The 18,226-nt window shown below is 41.8% G+C and overlaps 1 long non-coding RNA gene across 1 annotated transcript; it reads right to left on the bottom strand.

Annotated features, from left to right (window-relative positions):
- Positions 1-4,028: 4,028 nt before the first annotated feature.
- LOC135579519 (uncharacterized) lies at positions 4,029-18,122 on the bottom strand. Its single transcript, XR_010472714.1, has 2 exons — positions 13,363-18,122; positions 4,029-10,494 (listed from the first exon to the last, which is right to left on the bottom strand). It is a non-coding gene; the product is annotated as an uncharacterized LOC135579519 (long non-coding RNA).
- Between the last annotated feature and the right edge of the window lie 104 nt (positions 18,123-18,226).

Below are 18,226 nucleotides of genomic sequence, written 5' to 3' on the forward strand. Positions count from 1 at the left end.
AGATTGGACATGGCACTTAGTGCCACGATCTAGTAAACGGACTAGAGTTGGACCAAGGGTTGGACTCAATGATCTCTGAGGTCTTTTCCAACCCAGTTGATTCTGTGATTCTGTATTGGTGGGAGTCATGCGTACATATCCCCTAGAGCAGAATACAGCCTTGGATTGGGCTACTTGGCAAAATTCTTACACAAGGATTTTGACAGTAGAAATCCAGTGGATCATCACTTTGAGCAGCAGCCTGCAGGATCACCGGTCACACAGAAGCTGCCACTGATCTGAGAGTCACCTCAGCAACAGTCTGGAGGTCTACACATGGCAATAATTCCCATTCAATTAACCTTGCTCACCCTGCTGCAGGTTGTAGCATGGAGGGTGTTGGTCTCTTCTCCCAAGTAACAAGTGATTGGAAGAGAGGGAATGAACTCAAGTTGTACCAGGGGAGGTTTAGATTGGATATCAGGAAACATTTGTTCACAGAAAGGGCTGTCAGGCATTGGAACAGGCTGCCCAGGGCAGTGGTGGAGTCACCATCCCTGGAGGGGTTTAAAAGATTCAGAGATGAGGTTCTCAGGGACATGGTTCAGTGCCAGTGTTGGGTTAATGGTTGGACTCAATGATCCTGAGGGTCTCTTCCAACCAAAATGATTCTATGATAACTGATTCTTTCCCAGTCCTTGCTGGTGTTCCAGCTCATTGCATTAGAGCTCCTAACAATTGTAGCGTAGCTGTCTCTTTACTGACAGATTAAAGGGCAACAAACAATACATATAAAGACCTTCTTCACCTGCTTAGGTTTATGCTTTTTCATTATCCTCTGTGATTACAGACCCGTGACTGAAAGGATAAGCAATGCCGCATCCTGACACAGTCGCCCAGGAATCCTGAGCACACACTGGTAATTCCTACCCGGCCACTGCAACGGGGTCAGTTTACAGCTCAGGAATTATCTTATAAAGGACAGCTTTAAGAAATGGTGACACAGTAGTCATCCAGAAAGAGATGTTACTCAGATGCTCTCTCCACAGTGTCAGAGGATTGGCACAGAGCTTGGTCCGTGATGATTTCCACGGCAGGAGAGCCCCCGCCAGGACTATGGGATGTCTGAAAGAGGCGATGAAATTGGCAAGTCAGACAAAAGCACCTTGTCTGCAGGTCCAAAAGCCACAGAGACTTTCAACCCGAGCACCCAAGTCCTCACTCCTCTTAATCTGCCCTGTACACCTCCCTGGAGCTGGAGGTAGGCAAGGGTTTGCCTGTGATGGGCATGGACTCATTTCTATGTAAGGTCTTCAGCATTCTAGTTTTAGTGGCCTCATCCAAATACCAAAGCACTTCTCTGTTTTGAATGCTCTTCGACGCTAATTCTGACTATGTACAAGACTCTAAGAGGATTTATTTTTTCCATTCTTAATTCCAAATTTGGGGGGCTGGATTGCTTTTCTCCAGCCTCTTCTGAAACACTCAGATGTGGATGGATTTTCATGTGAGTTAAGCTGGTGCTTCTGCTGATCCTGAGAAACCTCTCAAGCAGTGGGTGATGTATCACAAAGTCAGGGTTAAACTGATGACAGGCTTGGGGTCAAGAAGAAATTTGTGTCGTAAATCAGATGGACATGTGCCATTGGTTTAGGCTACAGTCTTTTGTTTTACCCATAGCACAGGGTAAAATCTTCTCCCCGGTGCCACCCAAGTTCTCACTGACACACAATAAAGGTGTTAAACAAACAGAAGGTGTTAATTTAACACACTGGAGGTGTTAAATTTGCTATCGATGTCAGAGAGGCACACGGGGACTGGCATGTCCCTCTGAGCCTGACCTCTGCCACCAAACCATCTCTGATGCTGGGGGTGGACATTGGTGAAATAGGGGTCCCTTTCCAAGCCTTTGTCCCCATGTTTCTATGCATTCCTCTATAGAATAAGAATGCAAACACCTGTGCTTCTGCCTACTGTTGGCTCCTGTTTCTTCCTCCCATAGATTCAAGCATTCCTTTTATTCACACTCTACCTAAATTATCCATTTTGCACCCATTTGTCATGGATTTCTTTTCTAAGGCAATTATCTGGGTTTTCTTGAATAAAATACCTTCATGCATTTGGTTTCAGAGTAAATATGTATTTCATTATACTTTTATTATTGTTTAATAGCACTGGGAACACGATGTTTGGAGGCAGCCTGAATTTTGATTCAAAATGTCAGGTCTTTTTCTGAATAGCTCCTTCAAGTGCGGACCTTCCCCATCAGCTCTTTTATAAAGAGAAAGGAGACAAATGGGAAGATAAGCTAACTAGGAAAGAAAAAGATATTCCTTCCCTTGACCTAGAAGCCTGGCAGGACTCTGTTTTCAATGCAGTGTATTATGTAGTGTTTTTCACCATTATGCATATATTTAACAACTGCCGCTCACCAATCTGCAAAGGGAAGAGGGTGGTGAAAGATGGAATTCAAGGGAGGGAAGAAACACAGGAGATGTTTTGTTTCTGCTTTTATGTTGCAAAGATTGCATGGCAATAGACACAATAATATATCCCCATTGTAACATGGGACTCTGTAGCTTTTAATACCTTTGGCAGCTCTCCATTAATATAGTTCCTGGTGACATTGCTGAACCAAAAACCCACTTCAAACTGCTGTCAAGACCAATCAAAAAGCAGCTCTAATTACAAGCAAAGGTAAAAAGATGCACCACAGTGCGATGAGGAAGGCAGGGGCCTATTGGAGAACATGTACCAAAATGGTCCTCATCCTCCAGCTGGAGAATACACATTGGGAAAGACTTTGCCCAGGAGCTGGATTTTGAGCATCTTTTAGGCAGGTTATTTTTGACAAGTTCCTACTTTGCATGCAGTACTTATACTGTCTTACAAATAACTTTCAGCAATAAATTCTGGCATCTTGAGTGTTCAGTACCTGGTAGTGTTTAGATTTTCTGCTTTAAAGACCTGCTAGGGGGAAGAACTTGTAAATGCTGATGTGTCGGTGCGTATCCAGAATGTTGTTTCCTTGCCTTTATCCCCTGGTGCATTATCAAGCCTGCAGATAAATCACTCCTGCACTTGTGCTGTGCAAGCAACGCAGATGGAGAGGGTCTAGTGCAGAGTCACAAAAATGTTGCTCCACTCTTTCTGAGTCTGCTCGAGTATCTTCACTCCATCCAGTTCAGAGCTGACTGTGTATTGTATGATAACACAACTCACATGAATTTTAGCAGGACCTGTTGTGATTGGAAAAGGGGTGATGGTTTTAAACTGAAGGAGGGGAGATTCATGCTGGACATGAGGAAGAAATATTTTACAGTGAGGGTGGTGAAACACTGGTCCAGGTTGGCCAGAGAGGTGGTGGATGAACCATCACTGGAGACATCCCAGGCCAGGCTGAACGGGGCTCTGAGCAACCTGAGCTGGTGAAGATGTCCCTGCTCATGGCAGGGGTGGCACTGGGGGAGCTTTGATGGTCTTTCCCACCACAACTATTCTATGATTCTATTATTTAAGCTAACAGTGAGCAGACCTGGCCACACTCCTTAGCGCAGAAACCACACTTGCACAGCTCCTACTTCATCCTGCTGGAGGTTCCTAGATGCACTCACAATGTACATTATAATGAGTAACACTTGACATTGGGATTTGCATAACAGCAAGAGAATCTGGTTACTCATCTGCTAGTTTTAAAATACTATAGACAGACCATGAATACAGAACTTGGTTCTAATGAAGGACACAAAAGTAAATGTCCCTCTGTAGTCATCATGTCTCTGGGCATCCATAAGGACACAAGAAGACAATAAGTGAGCTTTGCTTCCAGGAGCTGAAATAAAACCGTGGTTCTCAGCACCATGGTAAGCAACAGGAGGAAATGCACATTGGAAAGGCATGGTAAAGCCACATTAGACAGGAGGAAAAAGAACAGGCTATGAGGGTAATCAGAAACCTTAAGCTTGTAACTTGTGCAGGTTTATGAAACAGAACAGTCCATCTGAGTAAATAGACAAGCCAACAAGAAATAAAGCCAAGGGAAGAGATAATTGTCAGTATACAATCTATTTAATTAATACATCTCACAGCACATGTTACTTCCTTTATGTGTTTGGTATTTTATGTTATTTTTAAGTTTATTGCAGTGTTTCTGTTTCAGCTCGCATCTGGTCAAAGGCACTTCATTGGTGAATATTGAGTATTTGGAATTAGGGAATTATTTGCTGGATTAAACTGAATGTACAGTGCATGTTTAATCATCAATCACCATCCTTCAGCACCAGTCCTGACCTGCCAGTGTTCCTCTGCAATTACAGCATGAATTCCTACGCAGGAAAATCTGAAATAGTGTCTGGACACAGAGGAGCTGGTGCAGAGGACACAGCCTGAGACCAGACACAGGAGTCGGCCCTCAACCCAACAAACTCGGAGAGGGACTGGAGCAGAGCTGCTTGAAACCTCAGTGCTTCTGCTGCCTCTTCAGTGCATTCAGCACTGCGCGGATCGCAGCAGACGAAGGTGTCGGTGAAAGCACCCGTGAACAGAATAAACCAAGTGCTTACCAGGTGCCTGGAGGGACTCGCTCTCCATTCTCACAACGTTCAACCACAGACTGGAGAACAAAAGGCTCCAGGTGAGCCTGCACCACACATCTTCTGTCTTCAATGGTGCACACTGACATCATCTCTTCAGGGACATTATTTGTTTACATGACAATGAAAGCCCAACTCATTTACAAAGTGTTTAGTCCCTTTTAAAGGCTTGTAAAAAGAAGCAAGATGTGTGGCTCAAGTTAAGTCTGTCCTTGGCTCTGTTGTAATCGCAGTGATGATAACCGTTGCCTAACTTATCTACCAGCCCCTACAAGAACTATTTTTGAGTGCATGTTGAAGTGACCAACAAGTCCATAACACCTGGGTATCACTTGGTAGATGCAGCATTCAGAGCCCAAATGACTGACAGCCAATCTTTCAACAAAAAAAAATTCCAATTTCTTTTTCTTCGTCAAAGTGATTATTGATTGGCTTAAGGCAAAGCTAGTGATTAACCATATGGGGATGTCTGTTATACGATTGGATTAGTGTTTGCATCTAACTGCACTCCATCTCCATCTTTAGGATCAATAGAAGATGATAAAGAATTATTAGCCTTGCAGCTTCATTGTGCTTTGTAATTCTTCAGCCATCCAGAAAAAAAAAATGAGAAACTAATCTGGGGATTTAGAAAAATAACTGTTATAGCTAAAAAATGCCATTCCATTGTTTCATAAACTGAGGGAAGATTTAGCAGCAACCAGCAACACAGAAATATCAAATGTAGACTTGTATTTAGTTCAACTTTCTGTTCCAGGAGATGCTTCTACTGCCCAGAAGGTGCAGAATCTTAAATATTTTGGCTGTAACTTTGCCTGCAAAAATTGCCAGAGAATTACATTGAAGTTATTGCTTTCTTAGAGGATGGAGATGCATGGATTTCACTCAAACCCACAAATTCATTAAGACAGTATAAAGTTTTCTCTATAGTCTTTCAAAAATATACTACCTCCCCTTTATTCCTCTTTTAGAATATAGCACAGGGCTTTCCTTTTCTGCTTTGAAATGAATGTGAAAAAACAGATTTTAGTACAAAAGAACCCCCTGCCTTCTAATATTAGAGACGGCTTGGGTTACTAATCCCTATATCCAGGAGCAGATGCCGATTGTCCTATTAATCAAAGCAAATCATTAGGCATTAATTACACTTAGTAACAGAATAATTGCTTGGTTTACCTAAACTGTGGTAGGAATTTTTTTTTCTTCCTGAGTAGGATAAGCTTATTTCAATTATGTCATGTGCACACTCACAAAACGTAAAGAAAGCAGATCAAAATCAGGTTTGTTTTGCAGATATATGAGGTGACCTGACCTTGGAAACAGTGTCAGTGGGTTGATGTGCACAGTCTAAGAAAAACTCAGTCTCAGAGATGTTCTGGTGGAAGATTGTTGTGATGTAGGAGGAAATAGCCAATAAATCTTGTATCTTAAATGGTGGAGGTGCTGGAAACTGGTTGGTTTGGTTTTTATCCTGCTTCCCCCAGCTGAGGTTTGAATGGTGAGCGATCAGCCCTTCCACTGCAGTATAGAAAAGTGAGTTGGTCAAATACACCCCGTGTTAGTGGAATACCTTCTCTGATCAAATAAAGCAGAGAATAAAGACACAGAGGTACGATCCTACTGCACACTATCATCTTTAATGCATTCTATACGTACGAGTGTATTTAACTTCATTAGGGAGAGAGGGGACCCTTTCTGTCAGCCTGGTGCTGGTGAGAAAGGCTGATGTGAGCAGGATCAGACCCGCGCTACCCACGGCATTGACAGTTGTGCTCAGCAAGGTCAGAGCTCTGGCATGAACAGACACCTGTGGTTAAACACCCAACTGAATAGTCTTGGGTTTTCCTCAACCAAAGTTTAGAATTGCTTTCACCAAGTTGCCACACAAACTTCTTGGAGCAAAAAGCTCAGCACAGCTTTGCTACATTTATTACCAACAGCTTGTCCTAGGAATGTTTGTGATGTTTCCGGTAAGGAAAAAAACCCTATCTTTTCAGTACTGCAATATGACAGTTACACATCTGAGGTGCAGCAAACCAATACTGGCAGTAAGAAGCATTTACTGTCATGAATAAGTAAAAAATGTCCCACACTGATGGGGATCCCCATTACCCCAGCCAAGAACATCTGTTCCTCTGCCACCTCTGCAGCAAACCCTCAGTCGTGGTCAAAGGACGCTGGGAGCAGCACCCAGAGCTGACAGCTTGGACCGAGCCTCATGCTGGCCTAAGGGCACGCAGACTTCTGACAAATCTCGGTTCTGGTAAGAAACTGAAATATTTCTCCCAATGTTTTGCAAGAAAAGCTGATCAGCAAGATACAAATAGAGTCAACATCAGCTGGAATGTTTTGTTTTCCATCAACACTGAAAGGTTGACCAGATCTGGCTGAAGTCACAAAAGTTAGTTTTCAAATTTCTGCTTTTTATTTTGTACACTGTAAAGAAATCTAGTTTTTAAGTACTTGAAATAAAAACATTTCAATTGACCATAAACCATTTTCCTATTGGAAAACTGCTCCTCTCCTGCAATACAGAAGAACAGTAATATTCCATGATGTCAAAACCTGCCATAAAGACATCCATCTCTTGCAGAGAATAAATCACAGGCTTAGGTGGCAGCAGTGGAGTCCTCCTGGGTGCTCCCCTCCAGTGCTGTAACCTCAGACTTTCTCACCTTAGACTCAGCTTGAACAGTCCCTGTAGACAGTGCTGCAGCACAGCAGAATTTCATCATGGGGAGAGATGTTGTTTTCAGATGAGGCTTTGAAAAGAGACCTGCAGAGGCCTTCACAAAATCCCTCCCCGATGCTAGACACAGAAATCAATCTTGCAAGTGAGAAGTTCGGCCTCTCTGAAGGAGTGGGAGAACCCGCCAATGTGTGAAACGAGGGAATGGAAAGAGACAAAGTCAATGAGACAGGCTGGACGCATCAGTGGAGAAGCGAGGTGGTGGCGCGTGGGTCTGTTTTCACTGGGAATCCTGGGATGAGTCGTGCCTGTGTGTTACTAAGATCATAATTCAGCTTTACTGGAATCATGAAAACATTGAGAAACTAAAACCTTTGTGTAAGAGGCACTCAGCTCACTCCCAGCAAGAGATTAATCATACGCTGTTCCACTTGCAGTCTAAGCAACCAAAAGGTTCACCATGACAACTGAAGCTAAGTCAAATTAAGTTAACATTTTTCCCAGTTGTTCAGCCTAATAAAAGGCATTATCGCTTCTTACAGAGCCTGTAGCACGTAAAAATAATAATGATGATGCCATTATTAACATGTTAATTTTTACTCACTGAGAACAGAGATACAGGAAGACTTGTGACTTGCCCAGTGACAGATCCAGATCTCCAGAATCTTAATGAAACAAAGAAATTTGGAGCTTGGCCATTGATCTTAAGAAAATATGACTGACTCCAGAAATTGCGGCACTGCATTTATAGTTGTGCTAATTAGAAACTGGGAAGGGGGAGGCTGACAACTGGCAAGTGTGTGGAACAGGGACCACTGCTGTTCACCCGTGTGCCTGTGCTTGCACGTATTCAGTTTATGGAGATAATGCTTCTGCTGACCATGAACGCACAAACAGCCAGTTCTGTCAGCCAGAGGAGTGTGTGAGTGGCACTTAGACCATGTTATAAGTATTGGCAAGTGGAACAAAGCTGAAAAGCGCAGTGTGCTTTGTTCTTGCTCTGCTTTCCTAACCTTAGAGAAAGCATCAGGAATGTAACCAGACTCAGTTAACACTTGGCTTCTTATTAAACAAACTCATCACATGAAACAAATTTATCATATGGTAAATGTTGCCACTTTTGGATAACTCATCTGGTGAAATCAGCTGGTGCCTCCAGCTGTCAGGAGGAGAAGGAAGTGAGCTCTCAGTTCAGGGGATTGGCTCCATCCATCACAAAAATCCCACCCCAGTGACTCAGGTATCCTCCTTTCATGATGCTCTGGGCATCCTTGTGTTCCTGTCAGAATATCCAAGAAGCTGGCCAGACATGAGCCCTGTTTTAGCAGTGCACAAGCACCTCAGGTGCAGAAATCAATTTGAGCAGAGCCTGTTGGGCTGGAGCAGCACCTTGCTTAAGCGCAGCCCACTTCACAAACGAAGAGCAACCACTTGGGCATGTTCAGCTCAATGCCGCAGAGGGAAGAGCCCCGGCTCTGTGGAACAATGTGGCACATTGTAAGCAAAGCCCAAACCAAAAGATATTTTATGCCGTGGCCGGCATGGCAGCATTGGGTGGCAGGGCTGGCACTTCGTACAACGGAGGAGTTGCAGAAGTGGAAACAAAGAGAAATGGGCATTTCTGCCTCAGGATTTCTGAATTTCTTTGCTACTGTTCATCTCGGCAATGGCTTTACCAGCTACGTCTTCACTTCAGCATCTCCTCAGATCATTGCCCATCTTGGTTGATGTAATTGGCCATTGAGGTCCTAATAAAAGCTATTAAAGTGGTAAAAAAAGCTGAGGTCCCTGCCTGGCAGCAGTTGGCCACGTTCTCAGAGCAGTGCCCAGCACTCGCTGGAGCCATCGCGCAGAGGGAGCACACACTGAGGGGGTAAAGCATTTGTGTCAAAGAAAAGTGACTCAACTGGAATTAACAAGACCCATTTTGGGATCTGTTTTCCCACCCAGCGTTGCTTCTTCACACTTCATGATCCTGTTCTTTTTCTGATATCTTGCTTATTTTTCTTTTTCCCACTTGCCCTCTTCTGCTTCAACCTCAGGTTAAATGCCCTCCCTTTCGCTCTATCTGTAAGTGTCTGTCATTCTGCTCCACATCTTATAGCACATGCAGTAACTAACATCAGATCTGGCTGAGTGATGCTTTCAGGATCTTGAGACTTCATCAGCAGAGAGACTGGGAGTGGCACAAATAAGTTCAGTGAATCACATCTACTTCCCCAAAACTTATTTTTTTTCTCACAGGGGATGGAGAAAATTTAATTGTTGTCTTGAAACAGTGGTCCAGGCCTGAGGGTTGGGAGGTTCCCTTTGGCTTCAGTCCCACTGTCATGGGAGAGCAGGTGACAGCAGCATCTGACCCTGTGTTTTTCACAGTATCCTGTGCACATCTGTGTCACTCTGTGTACAATGTAATACAAACAGAATTGCCAGGGATTAAGGTTTTGTTTCTGCTCCTACTAATAAACACCAAAATCCCGATTGACTTCACTGAAATAAAATCAGGCCTTGAATGACCCACCATTGACATTTGTAAGAATCTTCCCAAACGCCAGACGCTTTTGATACAATACGCAGCGCCATATGGATGCCCTTCTTTTCGCCTCCCACAACAGCTGCCAGAAGCTGTAATGCTGACTGTAGTAATGACAATAAAAATAACCCCAACACAGACGGCATTTGCGACAGGAAAAATAAGGCCAGCTTCCCTTACCTGGCGTAACGCTGTTGCCTGCAGTATCTTTACGTTGACGGACGTGGAGTAGTGCTGCTCCACTGTGACGTGATGTAATGAAACACACTGAGCTGTGGACACCTGTGCTGCAGATCTGCCTTACTGCGCTTGAATCCAGCTCTGAAAACCCTGGAGCATGCAGACACTAATTAATCTTACCTATAGTCTTGCTACAGTCTGGGAGTAAGAAGGAATAAATGTGTATATCTCTGGCACCAATTGTCAGCCTGTCTTTTGTTCTATGACTTTGTCCTTCTTGCTATATGCCTTTCTTTCGCTCAGCAGATTTAGTCTTTCAGCATCTTCCTAGACTGACGTGCACTTGAAAGGACATTCAACACTTCAGAAGCTTCTGTTCTTCAGATTTTATAAATTTCTCCCAGCTGAAGTTCTCGATGACAACTCTGCTCAGAGCACGGCTTGTCAGTGACGTTGATCTAGTGGAAATGGCCCAGTCTGGATTTGGTGCATGATGCCTTCCCGAGACATCCTAACAAAACCTGGCCAAAGAGAGGAATTCTGTTATATTTCCAACAATGACAGTTTCCAAATGCCCAGTATTTCTTTTCAAGCTTTTTCCCCTTCTGCAGATGCTATAAAACTAGCAGGAGGAGGACGAGGGTTTATTCTTTATTATTTTAGTTGATATTTTGTTTTTAATGAGTTCCACAGACTTGATGGGGCAGACTGACTGGTACCAAGAGGTGTTAAACAACCTTAACTCCCATCGGCTTCACTGGAGACCAAATGCGCTCCACACTTGTGGGAGGCACTCGGCATTTCGCGATCCAGCCCATCATTGTCTGCCCAGGCTCTTTAAATTGTAAAACATTTGAGGCTTGGCCAATCTCTCATTGTGCGTAACACAATGCAGCCCTGGATGAAGATGTACCCCGTGGACACTCCTGTAACATCACTGATAATTGCTACCCAGGTCTCCCAGCTATAACTGCAAAGTAATTCAGACACGTTTGCTTTCACTGGTGGAGGAAGAATAGGAAGGATTGCTCCCAAATCAGTGTTTTGAGTTGTAACAGCAGCAATGTTTTCCCAGCTAGGAATATTTACACAAAGTTTATTCTGTTCTCATATACAGTGAACAAAAAGGTCAACCCATTTTTTATGTAGGAGTAGCTGATCACATGAAACTAAGTTTTGACCCAATACTACAGAGTTCCCAAAATCTCAGCTGTATTATCAAAATGATTTAGCAGTGGTTATCATTTTCTTTTGCCAATACTGCATTCACACTGTCTACACTTTATAACACATTGTATATCTACATTGCACTTACAGCACAATGCAGTTATAGCATTTAGTCATATGAGTACAGAGTTAATTATGACTTCAATATTCAAACTTTGTCATTCTCTCTGGTTTGGTTTGTTGGTTTTTTAATGTCCTGGTATGTTAATTAAACTGGATTCATATTACAACCCTCAACGATAGAACCTTCTAATTATAAGGACTAGTGTTTCAGCTACGGAAATGTAATGTGTAGTTAAATGTTACCTGTGTAGATCACTAGGTTATAAAACTACAATAGGCTTAGCGCCACTGTATTGTAATACATAAGAAAACGAGCTAATAGAAGCACACATTCATTATAACAACAACTTCCACTCAGGAGCTTGCAGAGATCTGTATATTTCCTGAAACACTACAAGTTTTCAAGACACATGCTCAGCATAGTGTTTTTATCTTCCCTACTTTATTACAGAAAAAAAAATCTGAAGCTATTCTGCACAACTTCACAAGTACCAAGAATTTTACCAAGTCTGCATACAGGTACATGACAAATAATCCTATGGAATTAACCTCCTAAAAGCAGAGGGATGCATTGGCTGCTCCTAATTTCACTTTGCAATTTACAAAGACAATATATAAGCACTGACCATCAACTGTCAGTCCTGATATGATGATAATAACAGATCACTTAACTATTTCTGAAGCTCTGGAAGAAATCACTAACCCAGCAGCACTCCCTTGTCAAAAACATCACCATAACTGACAAAGTAAGCCACAAAAGACAGAAAACAGAAATTCGAATCATTATTTTACTTTATGCCAATACTTAGAAATGATAAAAGCACTCTGCCCAGCCTTTGACAATCTACTTTATTCCAGTAGTGTCAGCTCAGATAAAACTCAACAAAGGGAGCTGAAATACACACAGTATCCACTGGAGCATCTTTCTTTTTTCTTTTTGCAATGTAAAATGTCTGTGTTAAAATATTGACACTGCAATATGTGAGCGAGCTGTGATAAACATGCGAAGCGGCGTATGCTGCTGCCAGCCTCACGCTGCTGTGAACGTGTAATTTCCATACTGGAAAAGACTTTTGCCTCAGCCCTTTGCTTTTGCTGTGTTGTCACAGAAACACCCAAGGTAACACTAAAGCAATTTTGGCAACATAGGAATTCTTCTGTTTCAGATCATCTGTGCTTTCCTTCTTCCACAAAATCAGCACAAGGATGCGAGCAGATGGTATCTGTGGATCTCCTGTACCCCAGCAAACCATGGTTAACACAACCGCACACACAGAGCACAGAGAATTTAGGCCAAACTCACAAATGCCTTATGTGCAAAGGGAGTTTCTCTCATCATTCTGATGCAATGTTTTTGATTCTTCAGGAAAAAAAACAACAACCCTCTTATGGTCCCTTGATTTTTAGGCAAATATCTCATGCCTACCATTAGTATTTTAAATGCTTTAATGTGGGTGTGTAGCTGTTGGGAATATTACTATTGACAGCCATGGACATAAACAACCTTTACATATCCAAGAAGTGCCAGCAGTTCAGGCAGTAGCAATAGATTCTGAAGACCTGAGCTAATATCGCTGCTTGTGATCCTGCTTTTAGACCTGTGGGAAGTCAGTATCCTACTGATGAGCAACAAGAATATCTCAGGACTATTTAAAAGAGCAGCTTGAACAATTATAATAATTGCTTATGTCCACCAAATTATTGGATTTTTTTTAACAATTCTTTCAAAAATTGTCACTACAGTCGGTCATTTTGATGCAATTCTGCCTACAAGTGCTAATAACACTACATTCTTACTGCACGTGGCAACAGGCATGCAGCAGATTATAATTTTTAGTCACTACTACACTATATTAATTTGTAATCATCAAATGAGAATTACAGGCTTATGCAGCAACAACATCACCCCTACCCCCAGGCTCAGTCTCACAGCTCTCAGGTCTCTGAAGTTACCCTAGAGCAGAGAAATCTGCCCAACTGTTATCACACTGTTTTTGTGATCAGAGTGATTCTCCTGTGCTAGCAAAAATACACTGCCTGTTTTTTTGAAACCTGTTAAGAGCACAATTCAAGGTAAAGTGGAAGTTTACATGACTTACTTCACAGAACCAGCTTCAAGTGCTCTGGAGGGATGGCCAACGTGGGCTCAAAAGCACCTCAGAAGTTCAGTGTTGGTTTTCCACATTGTCTGTGATTTACATCTTTTCTTTTTTTGTCAGAACTCTACTGCTCTTCAGCCTTCAATGATGAGTCACAAGTACTATAATATAAGTTCAAGAAGGAAAGAAAAAAAAACCAAAATCAACTAAGCCGCCATGTTCTGCATCGCTCTTCTTACAACAACACACCAGCGGTGGCGAGCAACAGGTCTGCAATGAGCACAAGGAATCAGGGCCTTAGTTTAACATCTGACCTCCAAGATCACGTGGGTAACAACTGGTGTATTTCTGAGAGCCTCTTCCAACTGCAAGAGAGAAAAAGAAACAGGCAGCTGCATTTGATAACTCCTTCAATATATGTAGCAGTGAGAAACATGACTGGTCAAGTGTTTGGGGCAAGATTCCCAAGGCAAAAATATCACCTTGAAGTATGTATTGTATCTAGTGACATTTGTCAACCCATGTGGCACGATTTGAAATTGTGGTGCACATCAGCCCTGCTTGGGTAACAGCCAGAGTGCTTCAAAGTCTTGGCACCTCCCTGAAACATGATGGAAACGTTGCTTACAAAGGGGTTTGTGGATGATTTTTAAGCAAGGTTTTTAATCACTTGTGATCCTCGTAGCTTCTGGACATGAGCCCTTTGCAGCTGTGAGCAACATCACTGAACGCAGCACCATGCGTTTTGTGGGAATAGTGAAACTAGCCAAACACGTGCCTCAAGAAAAAGAGAAAAGCAGCAAGAGATGATGCTTAGCTCCAGGCAGACCTGCTCCAGCAGAAGGGAGCAGACAAGAACTCCAAGCTCCAAACCCAGTTTCAGCATGGACTGTCAACTACCAGGCTCCCCACCAGCTGTAACAGCTGGTTCCCCACTAGCAAGAACTTTTTTTACTTAACCCTATGCTTCTTTCCCTGATTTTACCCCCAACCCAAGTCTCAGAGACTACAGAGTGAGTCCTGTGCTGCCTGAAATAATTTTAAGTGCTTTGTGGATTGCGGTACAATACAAAAAATTAAGTTCATATTGTTAAAACATTTGCCATTATTTCTCCTAGGGAATCGTGACAGTCATTTGCCTTTTGTATATATTTAAACATTCTATTACTGTGGAAATGTCCATCTTTTATACTCTTTGGGCAACATCTATTGATCTGAATGAAACCAAATACAAACTACGTATTATTGCCAAATTCAAATGATCATTGAAAAGAAGAAAATCTGGGATGTAGCAAGGTGAGGGGAAAAATTTACCTTTCCAAAGGTAACGTGTTGTGAGTGCTAAAAAGAGCATCATCTTCACATCAAATCAAGCAAGGTACAGGACTCAAGCAACAACATGCCAAGAGGCAATTTCTCAGCACGACGTTGGCATCAGAACACAAAGTGATGTGTCTGGAAGCAGAACTGCTGAGCTGCAAACAACCTGGGTGTGAGTCAGAGAATATTAGGACAGTGCCTGTCCACCAGGAATATGGACTTGATTGCATGTGACTTGTGTCAACTCTGGAGACATCAAGAGCAGAACATAAAAGCAAAGGCAACAGAGAGATTTCTAAATGAGCCGTTCAGCCTCTAAGGCAACGAATCCGGCAATGACTCAAGTTCCAAGAGAAAAAGTCAATATTCCAGGTTTGTGTTCCACGGTTATATCCCTCATTCATTTTTTTTCAGGAAAAAAGGTCACCAAAACATCGTGTTTTAAATCATTAAAAGACACAATCATCTCCTTTTAAACCAGCCCATAACTTTGAAACCAGAATCCAATTGCCTGTTAAGGCTCATTAGTGTCTTTGGATCCTAATGACCCACTCAGTTGCAGTAAATGAAAAACTAATCCTTGTTTTATGCCACTGGCCGAAAAGGATTAGCCAACTCTTGCTACCCATGCAATCAGCCTCGCACTGCGGAGATTACTCCCATCTAATACTGGGACTCTACACATTCCAATCTGTTACAATAAGTAGCACTTAAAGCTTATTTCCTTGAAATGCTTAAGCGTATTAATGCTATAGTGTAAGACTGTTTTCTTACGATGCAATGATTCTTCTGTCCCTGGCCCCAAAGTTTGCGTTTATCCACATATATGCAGTGATGTCCCTTCCAACATGAAGTTTTAATTACATTCATAGGCTTGAAATGAAAAATGAAATAGATCACTTTTTTTTTTTTGTACAGGGCCCAAACTGGGCAGGCAAACATGTACAGAATTTCAGTGGGGTTCAGTGCAGTAATTCTCTTGAATTGTGTGGAAAATCTGCAACTCAGACTGGAAATACTTGCAGCTGAAACCAGGGGTTTGGTTCATTTCCTGATGTTTAAAGATCCAAGTGATATTTTTTACACTCTACTATTAATTTTAATGGGTAGATAGAAATAGAGCCACTACTTACATTTAATGTTCTCTAATCAACACTGTGGGTTGTAGCTCAGTTTTGTACCACTTGTACCACTGCAATTTTTGCAGCCCAAAATTCCTGTTACTCTTGATATATTACACATAAAATGAGTGAGCAGTTAGGTGGGTCTACAGTGTGATGCCATATACATATTTTATTTTCCTCAAAGTATTCACACAATGTTATTCTTGAAAATTTAATATGGTAAAGAACCAATTTTAACACTATCACATGCCCCATTCACACTTGAACAGTGAAGAGTTTTTCTGAGTTAAAATTAAGGAACTCTTGTGTTTTTATCACCTTAAGAATTATATATACTAGTACAATTACATTTGTCCTAAAGAATGGCATGCTGTGAATATATGCTTTATATTGATACACTTAGACTGAAGTTACAGAAAGTGAATAAGCTGCTGAAAATGGAATCCTGATTTTTGAGTGGGAACAGTTTGATGAGTGTCTAATCTTTTATCAATGGTGGCGCATGAAGCCATAAAACAGCATTACATTAAAATAAATGCTATATCCCACAACTGCTGGAAGTCATCCCATTAGTCTTTACCTCCTAGTTTCTAAATTATTTTTTTAGCATCAAACCCATCCAGCTGTTGCTTCTTTGTTAGCCAAGTATCCTGGACTTTTTATAAGGATGCTTTACATTTATGCATCAGCAAAATTAACAGTGAAAGCGTAGATTAGGCTACAGTCAAAGTGTTATATTTTTACAAATTATAATTATTTTTTTTAGTGGAAGATCACTTTACACACAAGGCAAATGTGGAGAAATGCTCTTTGTGTTATTTCTGTTCAGAAAAACGACATCTCCATATAGGTATTATTTCTCTGGAAAAAAAGAAAATGGAGGCATCAGAGCCTTCCTCCCGACAGCAGCAGGTAGGACTGTAAATTTTATTCTTCACTGTTCAAAAATTGTGTTCAACAAATGCAAAAACTGATTTATTTAAATGCCATTATATTTCCTACTATTTTGGTGACATAATACATTTAACCAGCAGTGACTTAATGCTGGGTGGTACGCTAGCTTCTACAAGGAATTTTCAAGTTAAGTAGTTTTCTGTCAAAAACATCATTAAAAACTTAAATGGAAGAGTAAAGATACCAGGGCCCTAAATACAAATTTGCCTTCTGGTTAGGATACTCATATAAGATGCAAAGTCAAATCCCTGCTCTGCTTATTTAAGAAAGGTTTTTTGCTGTTATTACCTTAGGGCTCAGCTGTGAACCTGAACTCTTTTACTAGGTGCAACACAAGGATAAAACAAAAAGGCAGCCCCACCTGCAAGGATTGACAGCAGAAATATTAATACACGTTATAACCACATAACCACACTGCAGACAGCTGCACTGCTTCTAAGAGATTACAGCTCCCAGCTGCCATCACTGTCCCACTGCTGGAAGTTACTGGTCTCAGTTAAGTTGTAGTCATGTATGTAATACCTGCTCCTCATCTGCTGGAGTACAGAGACAGCTAAATTAGCTTTCCACATTTTTGTCAGTGATAGAAGTTAAACTTACTAACTCTGTGTTGAGGAACGGGGAGCTAACGCACAGTTCATTTGCTGTATCTGCACCCCAGGGACAATAATTGCGATTAAAGAGTGGTAATGAGGAAAAAGAACTTTGCTCTCAAACAGCCCCCACCACGCTGACAAGAGGATCTCTGCTTGCACTTCAGGACAGAGGTGAATGTGGTTGGGTGTGTATGTAAAGGACAAAACAAAATGACATTGGTGAATTAGATACATGCTGGTCTCAGCAATCCAGCAACGTGACTGCTCTTGATCTTATAGGCATATAAACAAAGGCTCATTTTTAGGCAGAATTTGGCAGATACTAATGAAGAATCTCAGTGCACGTCTGTAAGCCGTTCATGCTCTTAAATCTCAGAAAAGTATCCCAAATACTGGATGGCTGCCTTTTCTGAAGCAGCTTTCTCTTTTATGTTATTAATCAGCCCATCCGATTTGTGCAAGTAAACACCCAGCATGACCTAGAACTACAGTTTCTCACTTGACTGCCGGACTGTGACATCAGAAACAGAATTCATCAGCAGGCAGGAAAGCAAGCTTCAGTTATGGAATAACTGAGCAAACAAAATTGTACTTCCCAGGTTTCTAAATGATCTCAGATTTACTGCCAGTAGCACATACTAAAACTACCCCAAACAACGTAGATAAGCTCCCAAAGTTGCCTCTAGTTTATGTTTTTCAGATTGTGAGGTATGCAGTAGATTAGAAAAACTGTTTAAAATATATTAACACGGAAACCCACATTTGGAAAGCATCAAGTCCACCAAACCCATGTGTCTCCTTATTAGCTGGATCTCAGCAGCACTTCAGTAAAACTTCCTGAATCCCTCTCCAGTAAAAAACTCCCAACTT

Source organism: Columba livia, chromosome 5 (assembly GCF_036013475.1).
Source record: "Columba livia isolate bColLiv1 breed racing homer chromosome 5, bColLiv1.pat.W.v2, whole genome shotgun sequence".
NCBI lineage: Eukaryota > Metazoa > Chordata > Aves > Columbiformes > Columbidae > Columba > Columba livia.